Consider the following 19,225-nt stretch of genomic DNA (forward strand, 5'->3'; position numbering starts at 1 on the left):
TTCATTTTTAATTTATTTCCCCAAATGGTTTTCTTTAGTTTCCCTCAAAACTAAGGTGGCGACTCCTCACTCTTTCCCACTTCGGTGAGTGATCGTCCAGGCGACCGCAAAATCCCATTGCGACAGCTTGGCGACTCCACTGGGGACAACATTAAAGACTGACTTAACCCCAGTCTAGTGGTCCAAAAGTAGATTTAATTTTGTCAGATCAAATTATAGTTAGATGGGCTCATTCGGCGATGTTTTATACGTTAATTATTGTTATTGCTGCTAACTATTTTGTTTGTTTTGCCTGTTCTATTCCTCACAGTGCTCTTCATTTCAACAAAAGGGAAAAAGGGAAAAATGGAAAAAATAAAATCCCCCTGAATTGGGAAGAGGTAAAGGTGTCCCTTCACACACTGAACACTTACACAATGTCCTCACACACTTTGGTCCTAACCCGGGCTTTCTTACCCTTTTAGGAAAGTAGGAGGGGGTCATGTAGCGGTGCAGTGGGTTCTACCCCGTTAGTATCCGTGAAGGCTTCTGCTCAAATTGAAACTCATTCTATCCACTGTGATACTCGTGGAATTTTCCTGATAAGATCATGGGGGTCGAATGGGGCTCTCTTGTTCTGATGGGGCAATTTGGGAACCTGTGGCTTTTAGAAAATTAGATCCTGAGCTAAACTATCACAATAGTTAAAAGCCGTAGTAAACTACCTCATAAGATAGAACTATCCAGATAGGTAGCGCTCACCCGGTGTTAGGAGTCTCCCTACTATAGGACAAAAGGGGCATACTTACTCTTACCCTATTCTGCTTTAGTTTCCTTTTGTTCATTTCTTTTGAGGGTAATCTTGAATCCTACTAGAACACCTACACATTTTCCTACTTTGATAAATGTGTACGTGTCACCCTGTCAACAATATGATTCAAAATTACCCTAATTTGTCTTACTAACGAATTTTCTCACAGGCATTACCAAACCAAGAGTCTGTAAAAGGATAGGCATCATTTTTATCATGGCATCCTCGAGTCGATCGTAAGAGGCTCGTGAGCTAAACTTTGGTCCAAATCAGCTCATAGGTCGGTACCCTCGCAAAATGATGTTTCCGAGGCACACGCTAGCTCAATACCTTCACTAGATCTGGATAAAATAGAGGTCAGAATGAACAACCTCGAGGGTCTGTCTAATGGATGGAGGTCGCTTCCCGATCAGGTCAAGGTACGATTTGAAGAGAAGTACGGAAGGATTGCAACCTTAATGCAAGTCAAGGTCCAAATCCCGGCATTAAAAGCCATGTTGTCGGTTTGGAATTCTAAGTACGGGGTATTCTCTTTCAATGACATTGATACGGTTCCCACTATGGAAGAATATCAGGCATTGCTAGGGATTCCTTACTCATTACAGAACCGGATCTACTTACACCTCGAGCATAGGCAGACCTGGAAACGGTTGGCACATATGTTGGGTTCTCCCCCAGAAGAAGTAAAGTCCAAAGAAACTGCCAAGGGAAAAACACATGGTTGGTATTGGACATATCTCCAGAAATGGTTAGATCAATGCCTCCGAGAGAAACGGTGGGATCAAGCTTCGGTAGCACTCGCTTTGGGAATCTACGGTCTGATTCTGTTCCCGGGGCCATTGGGGATCATCACTTGCAGCACAGTGGAGGTATTTTGGACAATAGAAAGGCAGGGGATCAATCCGATACCAGTAATTCTTGCAGAAACCTTGTTAACCCTAACTTACTGCAGACAACAGGGGAAAGGGTCCATTAAGTGTTGCTCTCAGTTGTTATACCTCTGGACTATCAGTCACATGTGTCCCGTGTAGACAAAGGGATTGACTTGGTACCTTGACCAGCCTCCCATCGAGAGAATGACCCGGTTAGTAATCAGTCTGAAGAATGAACAGCAGTGGTGGGAAAGGATTTTGAGTTTCAATGGCCATAATTACTGTTGGAGAAAGCTGTGGACGTCAGGCCAATCCGTTCTGATCGGTACAAGGGGTAATCAGTCGGTGTCCCTAATTGGAATAACTGGATACACAAGTTACACTCCGGCATTGGTAATGAGGCAGTTTGGCTCAACACAGTCCGTGATCAACATTGAAGAATACCACCAAGGTTGCTTCTACCACGAGCTCAAAGGAGAAGAAGGGTTGAAAAAGGCTCGCAAATCTTGGGAAAACGTCACTCTGATGGAGAGATCGCCTAAAGGCCCAAGCACCTCGGGCGATTATCTTAAATGGAGGGCTGACAGGGACCGAGAACATTCAACTGTGAAATTCGAAGACAGCAACCCGCTCCGAGATGTCCTATTAGAAGAAACGAATGGCCATCTGGATGACTCACTACGAGAGGCTAATACTGAGAACTCACAACTGCAGGAACAAATAAAACAGCTGAAGGACCAACAGCAGAAACTTAAAAGAAGAGTAAGAAGACTTAAGGAAGAGGTAAGGGCCGAAAGGATGGGGTTCGAGGAGCAAGAGGTACAGTGGGAAAGGGAAAGAGACTCTCTCAAGCCGAGGTAAAAGAAGTGAAAGTCTGAGAATAGTAAGTTTCAGAAATATGAAATACCAAGAGGTACTCGTCGAAGAATATAAGCAAGAAAGTAAGAAGAAGAAGCTCGAATTGAAAGGACAGGCACAACTCATCGACGATATCTTGAAAGAGTGTGCTAAGGAAAGAAAGGAAAGGGAAAAACAAACTGCTCTCTATCAAGAGTTGAAAGAGAATGTGGACCAGCTGGAAAGAACGATAGCACGGGGAAAACAAGAATTATTACCTGAATCCGAGTACGCTCTGAAAGCATTCGACCCCACCAAGCAAGAAGAAAGGTTATATGAGTATCTCAGAAAATGTCATCTTATTATAAAGAACCTTCCAGAGCCTACGCCAATGTAAAAGATACGATGTACAAATTACTCAGTTAATGAAGTGATTTTTGGACCATTGTTTAGCAAAATTTGTGAATGAATAGTATGACTCCCGTAGGAACTTCCTCGCTAGGGTTATGTGAAAAATTGAAATGCGCTATATGGACAGTGATCATAAATGCGCATTCAATCCGTCATTCGCAATCGGACTATCGAACGATGCCATGATAAAGTTGATGCGATTATCCTTTTGCGATTCCCAACCCGCTCTCAAATGCCATCAGATCCTTCGCCCGCACTGAACTTTTAGTTTCTTTGCAAAATTTAAAATTCATTTAAATTTTTTTACCCTTACAGGAAATCAATATTGCTTCTAACAACGCAAGTCTGACCAAGCACACGGTTCAACCCCAGCGAGTGTACTTAACAAGATCTCGAACAAGAAGACTAATGGAAGACCAGGAACAAGTACAGAACCTACAGGGGCAAGTGTCTGAACTAAAAGACCAGGTTTCAGAACTTATGAAGATGATGAGGGAGATGTCCCAAAATAGGCCCACTTCAGACCCTAACCTACCATTACCTCCCCCACCTCCTACAACGGTTGATTCTCACTACGCTTCAACCTCCTTCACTTTCCAGCCATCAATCCCGGACCCGACAGTCACTGTCAATCCGGTGACCATAAATAATGACCTACCTTTTTCCTATTACCCGGCTATCTCAAATGCCGAGCCTCACCCTTCAATCCCGATCCCTCCAGTTTACTCCACCCCTCAGCTCCCAGTTGGAGGAGCGTATCATACGGTGGAAGGAGAACATAGGGGGAGAGAAAACGAGAAACTATCGGCTCTAGAAGAAAGACTGAGAGCAATAGAGGGCCTGAACATGTATGGTTCAGTCGATGTGTCGTCACTGAGATTGGTGCCAGATGTGGTGGTACCACCCAAATTCAAGGTTCCGAATTTCGACAAGTACACCGGAAACTCAGATCCTCAGATCCACCGGCAACCTACATTGCCAAAATGTCCGCTTTAACAGAAGGCGATAGACTTCTCATTCACTTCTTTCACGAGCCTCCGGAGCGGCTCCGAGATGGTGCATACAATTGGACAGAGCAAGTCGCACTCTGGAAGGATTTAGCCGATACCTTTCTAAAGCAAGACAAATTCAATTGTGATGCGGCACCCACAAGGAGGGACCTCCGGAACTCTGCAGAAAGACCGGGAAGGTTTCAAGCGAGATGCCCAACGATGGAGAGAGAAGGCTGCGAAGTATATCCTCCTGACCGACAATGAACTCGCTCCTATTCATCGAAACATTGAAGGCTCCTACTTCAACTCGATGATTGGAAATACCTCCAACGACTTCTCGATATCATCCAAGCCGTGAGAGAATTGAAGCTAATCTGAGAATAGGAAGACTACAGGAGTTGGCTGAGAACCCTGTGAAGAAGACTGCCAGCTTTGGCAAGAAGAAGGAGGGTGATGTGCACTCTGTCACCCGTCAGAATAATTACTCCCAGTTTCCCCAAAATAATTACCGGCCATATCCTTCTTCTCATGGCCAAACCATCGCCAACATTCCACCTCCTTTCCCTAATTATCCGCAACCATGCCCACAATATCCCCAACCTACAAATTTTCAACCAAGACCACCTCCTCCTCCCGTTCAACCAAGACCACCACAAAACAACCCGAGACCTCCAAGGAACCCTGATCCACCTCTTCCCCTCCCTCTCAGTGAAATATACCGATACCTTGTCGGTATAAACCAAATCGTACCAGTCCCCTTAGACCCAATCCAGCCGCCATACCCCAGATGGTATGATGCCACTGCCCGTTGTGAGTACCATGGAGGGGCACAAGGGCATTCAACTGATAACTGCGGGGCACTCAGAGGGAGAGTGCACACTTTAATCCGAAACGGGTGGTTGAAGATCGAGGGAAATGGTTCCCTCCCCAATGTCATCTCAAACCCACTACCTAACCATAATGCGGGCAGTGGTGTAAATATGATAGAGTCTAAGGGAGAGGGATCAACACTAGAAATGGATAAGCTGGTTCCATACTTAGAGGAGATTTTTGCTGTAGCAACGAGGGAAGGCTACCTTTGCCCTCAGGTAGCGGGATTCGAGGAAAGTACGGGGTGTCCTTACCATGGAGGGGCAGCTGACCATGAGCTGCGAGATTGTAAGGGGTTCAGGCAAGAGGTCCGGAACTTATTGTCTCTCAAGGTTATGAGATATCAGAAGAGGTCAAAGACGGAAGAGGGAGTGAACACCATTAGGTTCAGCCAAACTACTTCTACCTCCAAGCCCAGAATCACCTTCTCACCCCCGGTAGCCTCACCGCCAGTAACGGTTATCCAAACTCCACCCCAGCTCCCCATCACCAATACTCACGTTGTCCCTTGGAACTATAACTTCCAAGTTTTCACTCAGGATGCGTCAAGCAGTACATCCACTCCCAGTCTCGCCTCACCTCTGGCACCACCAAAACCATGTTTCGCTCCTCATGAGCATTTCAGAATGACTTATGCTGGACCTACCAGCAACATTACTCCCCAAACCAGTTCTCGGCCCGTTATCGCAACAAAGTCCTCTCCACCTGAGCAAGAAGTTGAGTTTATAACTCGAAGTGGGAGGTGTTACGGGAACGAAGAAAGAGAAAAGAGGAAAGGGAAAGTAAAAATGGGAGAGTCATCAAAAAATACAGAAGAGGAGGTTGAGAAAGCAGGGGAAGTCGAACCTACTGAACATAATGAAGAGGAAGAACTGCTGCTGCTCCAAATAATGAAACAGAGCGAGTATGATGTGGTGGAGCAGTTGAGAAAAACACCCGCCCGGATTTCACTGTTATCACTGATCCTGAGCTCGAAAGTCCACCGACAAGCCTTACAAAGAATCCTGGATCAAGCCTTTGTGAACCCCGACATCACACCGGGACAGTTTGAGAAGATAGTAGAACAAATCCAGGCTTCCAACTTTGTAGCCTTTTCTGAAGAGGAGGTAGATCCCGCAGGCTTAGGGCATAATAAAGCTCTGCATGTAACTGTGAAGTGCAAGGGTTGTATAGTGGCCAAAGTTCTCATCGATAACGGATCGGCCCTTAATGTACTGCCTAGCGCAACCTTAGCCAGGCTACCGGTCGACCAATCGCATATACGTCAGAGCGCGATGGTGGTAAGAGCCTTTGACGGTACAAAGAGAGAAGTACTGGGAGACATTGACTTGCCAATCCAAGTTGGTGCATGTACTTTCAACATCACGTTCCAGGTGATGAACATTGAGCCGGCTTACACTATGCTGTTGGGGAGGCCATGGATCCATTCTGCGAATGCTGTTCCTTCGACTTTGCACCAGAAGGTCAAATACATTAAGGACGGCAAAATCATCACTGTAAGGGGTGAAGAAGCCATATTGGTTATCAAGCCGCAATCACTTCCTTATGTGGAAGCGGCCGAGGAGTCATTGGAGAGTTCTTTTCAGGCCCTTGAATTGCAAGACAACAGAAATGAGGGGGCTATGGCTATGGTGGCCAAGGTGATGTCAAGGAACGGGTATCAAGAGGGGAAAGGCTTGGGCACCGCACTGCAAGGAATCGTGGAACCTATACCGGCTATTCAGAAGATAGGCCATTGTGGTTTGGGATATGAGGAGGATGCCCTCGTGGATGGGCGGTTCTGGATGAGGAAAATACTTCGAGATCAGAGGTTCGACCAGGAGATGGGAAAGATGAAAATAGTCTCGAGAATTACGGAGATCTTCACTAAACCGGTCATTCAACATCCGGTAAGTACAGAAGAATCACCCGATGATCCATCCATAGATGTCATCCAACTGGATTCCTTGTATGAGGCCCTAGTTTCGCCAATGACTGAGGGGCAAGAGCTTGATAACTGGACAACGGAGGATATCCCTGTACTCAATCTCGAGTAAAGTACCTTCGGTTATCTGCACTTGATCATTTTGTCCATGATGACAAGTGTAATACTGTAAATGGACCTTTTCTTATGGCATTAATATTAATAAATTGATAGCGCATTTTAAATCTCTCTTTCTTTCCTTTTAATTCCGTCCTTATAACACGTTCTATTCTTTATTCATTCAGGACTATTCATCAATTAACACCTAATAATCCAATAGATTCAGAAATTCCTCTGGTTAATTTTGAAATCCCCATAACTGCTATTACTTCGAGTGATTCTGAGGAAGACCTTATACAAAAAGACAGTGAAAAGAACGAGCCCTCCCTCGTGCCTTGTGGAGATGAAACGCGCACCATAAACCTAGGCACGGAAGAAGAAAAAAGGGAATTTAAGGTGGTGGAGAGTGAAGAATTAGGAGATATGATCGACCGCAAGGAATTCCTCGATGTATTCTCTTGGAGTTACGATGATATGGCGGGTTTGGACCCTCGGATAGTGACGCACAAGATTCCCTTAATCCCGTGAACGATTCCTGGAAGCGAAACTAAGAAGAATGAATCCCACACACCGCTTAAGGTTGGGATGAAGTCAAGAAACGATATGACGCCTAAGTGGTCAAATATCCCCAATGGGTGGCTAACGTCATCCGTGAATGAAGAAGGACGGAAGAGTCGTGGTGTGCATTGACTACCGGATCTTAATAAAGCTAGCTTGAAAGACGATTTCCTCTCCCCACATTGATGTGCTAGTTGACAATGCCGCAGATTGGGTAGGTGTTCGTGCATTGATGGGGCTTCTGGTACAATCAGATCCCAATGGACGAGGAAGACAAGGATAAAAGCGCTTTCATCACCCAATGGGGGTATTTTGCTTTCGGTCATGCCTTTCGGGTTGAAGAATGCCGGGGCTACTTACCAACGCGCAATGGTCACATTATTCCACGATATGATGCATAAAGAAGTGGAGGTATATGTGGATGATATGATCATCAAATCCCGGGGAGAAGAGAGCCACGTTCAGGTGATAAGGAGGGTGTTCGAAAGGCTCAGGAAATACCAGTTGAAGCTGAACCCTGCTAAGTGCATATTCGGAGCTAGATCGGGAAAACTGTTGGGATTCATAGTAAGCGAGAAAGGGATAGAAGTGGATCCAGACAAAGTTCGAGCTATTCAAGAAATGCCGTCCCCAAAAACAGAAAGGGAGGTGCGCAGTTTTCTAGGAAAGTTGAACTACATTTCAAGATTTATTTCTAATCTCACTGCCAAAGCCGAGCCTATTTTCAGACTACTCCGGAAGAACAACCCTACCCAATGGGATTCGGATTGTCAAAAGGCTTTCGAGACAATCAAGCAGTATTTGTCAAACCCACCAGTATTGGTCCCTTTGTGGCAGTGTGCCTCGATCCTGTACATGGCATCCAAATGTAATTCTATGGGATGTGTTTTGGGACAGATGATGATACCGCCAAAAGAGAGGGCCATTTATTACCCGAGCAAGAAGTTCAATGATTGTGAGTCAAGGTACTCTTTCTTAGAAAAGACTTGTCTGCGTTAGCACAGACAAGAAATCGCCTCAAACACTACATGTTGAATCACAAGACATGGCTTATCTCCAGGATGGATCCTATCAAGTATGTATTTGAAAGCCCATTCGTGCCAGGTAGGATAGCCAAGTGGCAGGTTATACTCTCCCAATATGACATAGTCTATATGACCCGGAAAGCGGTGAAAGGTAGCGTGATTGCTGACCTCCTAGCAGAAAATCCTATCCAGGATTATGAAGCTCTGGATTTTGAGTTCCCTGATGAGCACATTAATGAAGTAGAAGGGGGGCCAGCCGATGTATGGGAAATGTATTTCAACGGAGCTGTTAATTTGTCAGGTAATGGAATTGGAGCAGTATTGATATCCCCTGATGGGAAGCACTTCCCAATAGCTGTCAAGTTGAGGTTTGACTGTACCAACAATGTCGCAGAGTATGAAGCTTGTGTGATGGGTCTACAAGCTGCTATCGAAATGAAAATCAGAAAGTTGGAGGTGTACGGAGACTCGGCTCTGATAATCTATCAAGTCAAGGGAGAATGGCAAACTAAGGATCCCAAGTTGATCCCATATCAGAAGTACTTACTGGAGCTGATTAAGGAATTCGAAGAAATCTCTTTCACTCATCTTAGCAGAGACAAGAATCAATTTGCTGATGCTTTAGCTACTCTGGCCGTTATGGCTCAAATGGAAGAAGGGCAGACAACTCAAGCATTGAGGGTCAAAGCAAGGGATGAGCCAGCTTATTGCTTCATGATTGAAGAAGAGCCCGATGGAAAGCCCTGGTATCATGACATCCTGGTCTACTGTAGAACCAGAGAATTCCCTTTGGGGGCAAGCAAAAATGAAAAGAAGATGATTCGGAGATTAGCATTGGGGTACTTCCCCAGTGGAGAAACCCTATACAAGAGGAGCTCCAACGGTGAATTATTGAGATGTGTAGATGCAAAAGAAGCAAAGAGAATTCTCTTTGAGATGAGGGGAATTGCGCAACCCATGCCAATGGGCATATGATGGCTAAGCAAATCATGCGACGTGGGTATTTTTGGACCACAATGGAAAAGGATTGCATCGAGTACTTCCGGAAATGCCATAAGTGTCAGATCTATGCAGATCCGATAAATGTGCCACCTCACAAGTTGTTCAACCTCGTCTCACCATGGCCTTTCGCAATGTGGGGCATCGATGTGATTGGTCCCATCAATCCCAAGGCATCCAATGGGCACAGATTCATCCTTGTGGCCATCGACTATTTCTCCAAGTGGGTCGAAGCAACGTCATACGCTCACATCACACAGAGCACGTTTCTCAAATTCTTCAGAAGCAATATCATCTGCCGGCATGGTCTCCCGAATGAAATTGTCACTGATAATGCCAAGAACTTGAATGGTCCGAAGATTCAGAAATTATGTGATCAATACAAAATCCGACATCTCAATTCCTCCCCGTACCGTCCCCAGATGAATGGAGCAGTAGAAGCCACGAACAAAAATCTAAAGAGGATAATCCGGAAAATGACGGCCACCTATAAGGATTGGCATGATATGCTTCCCTACGCTCTTCACGCATACCGAACTTCCGTGAGAACCTCAACCGGGGCAACTCCATACTCGCTGGTCTACGGCATGGAGGCGTGATGCCCATTGAAGTTGAAATCCTTCCTAAGAATCTGAAGGAGTCAGAATTAATGAGTCGAATGGATTCAATGAGGTTGGATCAGTTAAACTTGCTTGATGATAAAAGGTTAGCAATGCATGTCATGGGCAATTATATCGAGGAGAATGGCTAGGGCATTTGATAAAAGCGTTAAGCCACGCGAATTCCAACCCGGGACTTAGTTACGAAGAAAGTCTTTGTCGAACCAAAACGATCCACTGGCAAATGGTCACCAACATACGAGGACCCTATGTGGTTAAAAAGGCATTTTCCGGAGGAGCCTTGATCTTGACCCAAATGGACGGCGAAGAGTTTCAGAGACCTGTGAATGCCGACACTGTCAAGAGGTATTATGCATAAACGAGTGAAGGATGAAAACCCGAAAGGGCGTCCAAAAAAAAAAAAAAAAAAAAAAACTTGGGGTGAAAACCCGAAAGGGCGTCCCAAGAGCCAAAATGGAGAAATAAGGAAGGGGGTATGGAACCAAGGATGGAGAGGAAACCGTCACGGCATGGGACTTCAGAGAACTTGAAATAATGGCAGTTAAAAGACTTCAAAACCAACTATAAGGAATATGTGAGATCTATCCTTGTACCCTTCCTTTTCCTTTGAAAGTCTATCCCTGTTTTTCTTAAGGCCATAATAAAGTCATACTTTATTCCTTCTACTTTTGTTTTCCTGTTCACTCACTTTTAATACTATCCTTTCTCTTTGTTTAATGTGCTATTAATTAGTTAAATTTTTGCCATAAGATTTGAATTCGAAAATTGATAACCTCACGTACTTTATTATGAGATTTGCAGGGAATGGCCTTCAAAAAAAAGGGCGCTTCTGGTCGAATGGACAAAAAGAAAGTAAAAACCCGCAAGGATGCTTTCCGTAAAATAAGAAGAAAGTCAGGAACAGAGGAGGGGCATTTGAAGAAATGGGGTCATAGGTCAAGTCTTGCAACTTCTTTTCCGTTAATCATCGGCCTTCGGTATCTTGTTAAGTACACTTCATCGGGGAAGAACTTCATGTGTCAGGGTTAGACTTGCCTTGTAAGTTGATTTTAATTTCCTGCAATTTAAATTTCTGTTATCAACCTCTGGTTCCTTGATCTAAGTTGATTTTAATTTCATGCAATTTACATTTCTTGCTATCAACCTCTGGTTCCTTGATCTAAGTTGATTTTAATTTCATGCAATTTAAATTTCTGTCATCAACCTCTGGTTCCTTGATCTAAGTTGATTTTAATTTCCTGCAATTTAAATTTCTATCATCAACCTCTGGTTCCTTGATCTAAGTTGATTTTAATTTCCAGCAATTTAAATTTCTGTCATCAACCTCTGGTTCCTTGATCTAAGTTGATTTTAATTTCATGCAATTTACATTTCTTGCTATCAACCTCTGGTTCCTTGATCTAAGTTGATTTTAATTTCCTGCATTTAAATTTCCTACTATCAACCTCTGGTTCCCTGATCTAAGTTGATTTTAATTTCCTGCAATTTAAATTTCTGTTATCAACCTCTGATTTCTTGATCTAAGTTGATTTTAATTTCATGTAATTTAAATTTCCTGTTATCAACCTCTGGTTCCTTGATCTAAGTTGATTTTAATTTCCTGCAATTTAAATTTCTGTCATCAACCTCTGGTTCCCTGATCTAAGTTGATTTTAATTTCCTGCAATTTAAATTTCTGTCATCAACCTCTGGTTCCTTGATCTAAGTTGATTTTAATTTCCAGCAATTTAAATTTCCTGTTATCAACCTCTGGTTCCTTGATCTAAGTTGATTTTAATTTAAATTTCTGTCATCAACCTCTGGTTCCTTGATCTAAGTTGATTTTAATTTCATGCAATTTAAATTTCCTGCTATCAACCTCTGGTTCCTTGATCTAAGTTGATTTTAATTTCCTGCAATTTAAATTTCTGTCATCAACCTCTGGTTCCTTGATCTAAGTTGATTTTAATTTCATGCAATTTAAATTTCCTGCTATCAACCTCTGGTTCCTTGATCTAAGTTGATTTTAATTTCCTGCAATTTAAATTTCTGTTATCAACCTCTGGTTCCTTGATCTAAGTTGATTTTAATTTCATGCAATTTACATTTCTTGCTATCAACCTCTGGTTCCTTGATCTAAGTTGATTTTAATTTCCTGCATTTAAATTTCCTACTATCAACCTCTGGTTCCCTGATCTAAGTTGATTTTAATTTCCTGCAATTTAAATTTCTGTCATCAACCTCTGGTTCCTTGATCTAAGTTGATTTTAATTTCCAGCAATTTAAATTTCCTGTTATCAACCTCTGGTTCCTTGATCTAAGTTGATTTTAATTTTCTGGTACTTCAACTTCTGTTAACAATTTCTAGATCATTAGTTCCCTAATTTCAAACACTTAATCGTCCAAAATATGAGTCTGAATCTTTACATAATTCCTACACGGAAATTTCTTTCCTTTAATAGAAATTATGTAAAGAGGGGCAGCTGTCGACACCATATTTTGGCCGATCCCCAAAATCAACAAGACTTTGAAACCGATCCCCAGCACTAGGTCTCCCTGGGCCAGCCAATGACATTTCCGATTTCTCTTTATTTTTCTTTACCAGATGACCATATTTCCGAACTCTCCTTAAAAGGAATTGAATCAATGCTAAGTCCTAACATTCGTTAAAGCCCTTACCGGAGTCTGATCGGCGTCGGAAGAACTTGAGAAAACGAGAGAACTTCGAAGTTGTGAGCAGGGGATTGAAAATGGAATGAGAGAACAACTGGCTAACCCTCCCACCCCTATTTATACTAGTTCGAGCATTTAATGCTCGCGAGGTTCTAGGCAACGCATCGATTGGTGGGACTCGACAGCTGTTCTGACACTTCTCTCAAATATCCGAATGTTCTGAGATCGGTTAATTGGAGATCGGCATAATAAGTTAAATTTTTGAATAAAGGATCAGTTAAGTGTCATTCAGGTAAAGAACCAGATCGGATAATCACATTAGAGATCGAAAAATAATCAATGCAAAAATAAATAAGATGATAACCGACAAAATAAAGTCTTTATTTACAAAAGATCGGATTACATCATTTGGGCGATCTCTAGGGATCGGATTATATTAAAATTGGATCACATCATTTCTGTGATCTCTAGAGATCGGATTACATTGAAAACAAAATACATCATTTGGGCGATCTCTAGAGATCGGAATGTCACATTGTGACGGATCCAAAGGGGTGTCACCGACCAGAACCGAGGCACTGTCGGAACACCCAATGTGGAGGAAAGCCGCTATCGGAACACTCAATGTGATGAGAAGCCGAATGAACTCAGTTGAGCGACTCGAGATCGGTACAACCGAGGTCCGCAATACAGATCGGTCAAATCCAGTTCTCTCACCATCGTCAGTTAAGGTCATTCGATCACCGGGATCGTAAATTTTCAGTCGGTGAGTAAAGAAGTCCATCGGGAAAAGATCAAAGCCACAGTTATAGCCAGAACTTCCACCGGAACAACTAGAACAGGGAAAGTAAGAAAGGAAGAGAGGAAAATCAGATGAAGGAAATGTCTCTGTCAACAGGGGTATATATCGGGGAAAATGAGCATTTATTGCTGAGTAGAAAACGAAGCGAATGCCTCGAGAATCAAGGGGCAATTAATGCTTTGACCAGACCGGACCTAAGGAAGGGAAAGATCGGAATAATAGATCAGAAGATGGGAGACCAGCATGAGAGATCGGAATAGGAGCGTGTCAATAAGAGGGATCGGAAGACAAAAGGAATGAGATAAATCCCAAATAACCGTTGTCAGAATCAGAGCCAAGGTAGTTAAAGCGTTGCAGGCGAGATCTCCACCGCACGCCTAAGAATCGCCCGCAATGCTGACAAGTGCCAGGGTATGTCATGACAGTCCTGTATATCCCAATCCCCGCCGTCGATCTCACTTGTAAGGACAAATCCGGAACCCTTGGATCAAGAGAGGAGACGACAATACCAGCGCCTTTCGCTCTTAGCCCTCGGTCGTTAGGACAAAAGATTTGGGACCGTTAGATTGAAAGGAGAAAAGGACAAATGTTACGAAGAGATCTCAGCCATTCATCTTGATTCTCTTTAATTCCTGGACATCCGATCATGTCCTTCGAAATCTTGACCCTCCATCTCCCTCAAAATAAATCCTGACCCTTCATGGGGAGCACCCGATTCCTATAAATTCCAGCATGAAAAACTGTTCAAGGGATGGACGGAAAAATAGACAAGAGGCTATTATTATAGCAGAGGAACTCTGAAAGTTCATTTAGTTTGTTACTCTGCTACTTAGAAGTGTCGATTAAAAAGACTTTTGAAACTAGTTTTCTGAAGTGTTTTCTTGAAGAGATTCTGAATACTGGAACTCTACATTTCCAGTTTGTTCATTATCTGGTCATACTCTCACTTTCTGCCTTTTATCATCTCTGTTTTCACTGTCCAAGCTCAACTTCATATCACTCGGTTCTTTCTATCTTGATCTGATCGCATTTTAGCTAAGTACCCTCCAGTTCACGAAGAACACCACCCTCAGGCCAATCAATCCGTTGCCTTATCACCATTCGACACCCCATAGTTATTTTAATAAAATTGGCTCCTTACAGGTAAGAGCTCAGTTTTATTAAGTGCCTATATTTACTTTCCGCATTTTCTTTGTTCTTCTTACATCTGTGACTTTCTTCAAGATTACTTTTGCACAAACGATCCCTAAAGAATGACACTCCCAAATCATCTCTTTTAGTGATCAGTTCATTTTTATTAATCTTTATCATTTCTGAAAGCAAGTTTTCTAACTCCTAGTAGTATGTAAATGGTTGGGTAAACGTAGGTAACTGCAACTTAGAGGTCTCTTTTAAAAGAAAAAAACATGAATAACACGTCAGGAAGATAGCCAAACTATTAGGCTGATGTAAACAGCAATTCGGCAAGATGTCATAAATCGAAATAGAACCAAAGTAAACAAAACAGAATAGATCAGATGTTAATAGATATTGGTAAAATGACTACATAAAAAGGTCAGTGAATCAAGTCTAGTGTTCCCCGTTCAGCCACAGGGTATCCAGAAACCTTATCCCCAGCATTTTTGAATGCCAGAATTCTTAGTTTTAGGTTCTTAGGACCCGTAGCTGTGGTTAAATTTTTAAAGGTCGAAAAAGTCTTTGTCCGAGTCCCGTCAAAATAGAAGAGGTCGGAAGAGTCCTTATCCTATCCTTGCCTAAAAGTTTTAAATCAACAGTTAAAGGAGATCAAAGGAGAGTTCTTATCTGGTCTCCAACCCGAAATCCCAATAAAAGAAGATCGGAGGAGAGTTCTTATCCGGTCTCCAATCCAAAAATCTCAATACTCTTAAAGGAGATCGGAGGAGGGTTCTTATCCGGTTTCCAATCCAAAATTTTAATGAACCATTAAAGGAGATCGGAGGAGAGTTCTTATCCGATCTCCGATCCAAAATTTTTAATACATATTTAAAGGGATCGGAGGAGAGTTCTTATCCGGTCTCCAATTCAAAACCCCAATAAATATTCAAAAGAGATCGGAGGAGAGTTCTTATCCGATCTCCAAATCAAATTTTAATAAATATGCAGAATAATCTACTTAAACAAAAGACATAACTCAACTTCAACTCACTAAGGTTGTCTCATTTACTTATGTATCTGGGTAATCCAAATGGTGAGAAAGCAAATATTCCCCTATATCAGAAGGGTAACATATTCATTCGAGCCTTCCTAACTATCAAATTTGAAAGTGTAAAGTTAAATCTACTTACCCTTGTTAAGGGACGAGGTGAGGTGCCTAACACCTTCCCCACCCATTTACGGACCCCGAACCTAGAATCTCTGTCTTGAAGTGGTTTCATTTTTAATTTATTTCCCCAAATGGTTTTCTTTAGTTTCCCTCAAAACTAAGGTGGCGACTCCTCACTCTTTCCCACTTCGGTGAGTGATCGTCCAGGCGACCGCAAAATCCCATTGCGATAACTTCTTTGAAGAAAAATGATGCGATCATGGTGTATGAAGATTAATTAAAAGCCAGGCTTTGGTTTCCCCTTGATGACTTCTTTAAGGACGTTCTGAAGTTCCACCACGTATGTGTAGCCCAAGTGCATCCGAACTCATGGCGAATTCTGGTGGCTTTTAGAGGCTTATGCTGGCCAAAAAAGCTCGAGCCTACAGCGAAGGTTTTTGCTGAGTTGCATAGGCTTACTCGTCGAAAAGACGATGAATACTGGTTCTTCCAAGCCAAACTGCACTTCGGGCTTTTTACCGACCTCCCCTCTTTACTGAAGAGTTGGAAGAATCACTTCTTTTTATTGAGGAGCAAGATTCCGAATGGTTTTGAGGGTTTCCCCCACAGTTGGCAATATCAGGGCCTATTAATTCCAAAGAAGATCGCCTTGAGTAGGGACGAGGGTGCAATGGTAAGGAATTAAAGGATCAGGCGGCCACTCACAAATATTCATGCTTATATGCTGTTATGGCCGAACTGAGATGGTGGTTGATGCAGATGATTACCAATGAAGATTATGAACTGCAGCTCTCTGACCTCGGAACCGGGATCGGTATAACCTATTTCTTTAGTCTCCCGACTTAGGTAGTCTCACTAACTATTTTTCTGCGCAGAAATGGCTGGAGGTGAAGGTGAAGGCGCGAAGGAGAGCCGCAAGTGAAAAAGAGAAGTCTTCCGAAATGTACGAGAAATGAAAATCGCCACGGCATCACAGTTGCCAAGGCGAGATTCAGGAGAAGTGAAGGGAGACTCGTCCCGACCTTTGGGACAACCGATCCCAGAAGTGGATGTAGCTCCTTCCCCTCCTCGATAAGAAGAACCACCACCTCCACCTGTTTCTTCAAGTGCGGAAGGGGGTCTTCCCAACCTACTATGAGGACCCTTTCTCGTGGTGCCCAGGTCCTCATTCACTCTCTAGAGAAGAACCGATCAGTTCAGGAGAATCTGAGCTTGGCCAAAGTTCTAGGTGCTACCATATGCCTCTAAGAGGACTGGAACAGGCTGACCCCACATAGCATTGACGATCTCCTGGCTCAAACGATGAGTTTGAGCGTAGAGAGCCTGATGAATCAGCATATAATCAGGGAAAAGGCTCATCTTCTAAGGCAGGAAATTCTGAAGGCAGTCTAGGATGCAGCTTCCGCCCGAGTCCAACTTTCATCCGCCTAGGACTTTATTGCTAAAATCGAAGGTCGGATGAAATCCTACGAGGCTAAGTTGGCCAAACAGGCTCGTGAACTTGGAGAAGCTCGGCAGCTTCGAACTACCGACGTCACTCGCCTTACTGAAGAACTCAAAGTGAAAAAAGAAGAGGCTGTGACGAGGGAAGCTGGTGCTTACATGAATGCACACAACGATCTTTTGGCCAAGCTCGAGAGGTGTTATCCTAGGGAAGACTTCTCCTGGATGGTGGATCTTACTCCTAGAGACGAGGAAGGGAGAGAGGAGGAAACCGAAAGAGAGAGAGAGGATGAGCAAAATAACAATGTGCCTGGAGAATAGGCTGGGGGTAACCCTCCAGCCGAATGACTTGTAACTTTTATTTTAAGATGAAATGAAATCCCTTTTGTTCAATTTCTTGATGAGATCGAAAAGTGTCCAAATTGTATGAGTGTTTAATTGTTTGAATACATTAGAACATCAAACTTAAAAGCGACTATTAATCTAAGTATAAGAGGTCGAAAAAACATTATAAGCATGAGATTGGCCTAAGCTAAGACCAAACACCAGCGAGAACTTTAGAACCTTAAAATTGGAAAGGCTTAATTTGAATTCTTAAGATCAGAATCACCATTAAGTCAGACTGAAACCTTAACTTTGTTTTAAGGAATGTCTAAGACATACAAGTGAGGAACCCGATCTTAGTGTTAGCTAAACGACTTTCAACTTTATTTGTAAAGGAGAGATCGGAAATAAGACTGGATGGCATGGAGACCTGATATTGGTTTGATCTCCTTTGACGAGAGATCGAAAAACAATCGACTAAATATGGGATCGGCTTATTTCATGACCGAGTCACTTCTAACCGAAGAATGTCTGCTGGAGGGTCGATATTCAAAGTCCATTGATTTCGGTGATCAGCCAAAATATGGTGTCGATAATTGATATTGATTATGTCTCCCATTAATAACGGTTAGAGGGGTAAGACTACATGAGTACTCATTAGCTAGCTAGCCCTTCCCTCATTAATAACAGTTAGTGTGGTTGAGATTGCTTTTTCGTGGTGTACAACACGACACTGATCGTGAAATTTTGTGTCATGGCCTAAACTGTGTGTTGATGTTGGCAACACTAATGCTTTGTGAATTGTGATTTATGAAGTATGATTTCTCATTTGAAATGTTATTCCAATAAATGGCTCTTATGAACTTAGAACTATTGTGACGTTTTCATGCTTAAGAAGGATGTGATTTATTATGCTTTGACAAATTGTGTTTTACCTTAAGTTTTAAAATTTTAGTTGTGCACCACTGAGTGATATACTCAGCGATAGCTTCTTTATGCTGTCGTAGGTAAGGGAAAGGAGAAGGATGCTGAGTGAGAGACTTGAAAGCAGCATTTTAGTATTATTTGTGGGTATTTACATTAGGTATACCCTTGTGATTCCTTTGGATGTATTTTATACTTATATATATGGATGTACGGACATTGAGCAGTTTGTATTAAAAAGTACTGCATTACTAAAGTATTTGAGTTTGTATTTTATTTTGAGACTTATGGAAATGTAACCTTTGCAATATTTAGTCTGTTATTATTTCCAATGAATGTTTACATTGAATTTTAACTATTAACATGCAATTTTTCACCAAAGAATTGATAAGATAAAATGCTATGAATTGTTTTAAAATCCCTTGTAGTATAACAAATGGGTTATCGGTAGGTGTAGTTTGGTAATTCATTAGGCATGCTACGGGAACATATCGTGCCTTACAAGGGATAAGGTGTCACATGTTTTAGTGGTATCAGAGCTTTGGTTTTTATACAAGTTTTGAAATTGCATGTTTGAAAATATTTTGATAACTACAACTGCTCAACTATCATTAATTGATGCATATAGTGCATTACATCATAAATATGGACTAATGGAGGGAAATCTCCTTGTGTTGGTTGTCCAGGTTGTAGAATTCTTTGTGATTCAGTATGGAAGAGGGGGATCACACATTAGAGCAATCAGTAGTAGCTAAGGTATAGGAGGAGGCCCCAACTACTCAGAACGCTAGTGGATCAG

Source organism: Hevea brasiliensis, chromosome 5 (assembly GCF_030052815.1).
Source record: "Hevea brasiliensis isolate MT/VB/25A 57/8 chromosome 5, ASM3005281v1, whole genome shotgun sequence".
NCBI lineage: Eukaryota > Viridiplantae > Streptophyta > Magnoliopsida > Malpighiales > Euphorbiaceae > Hevea > Hevea brasiliensis.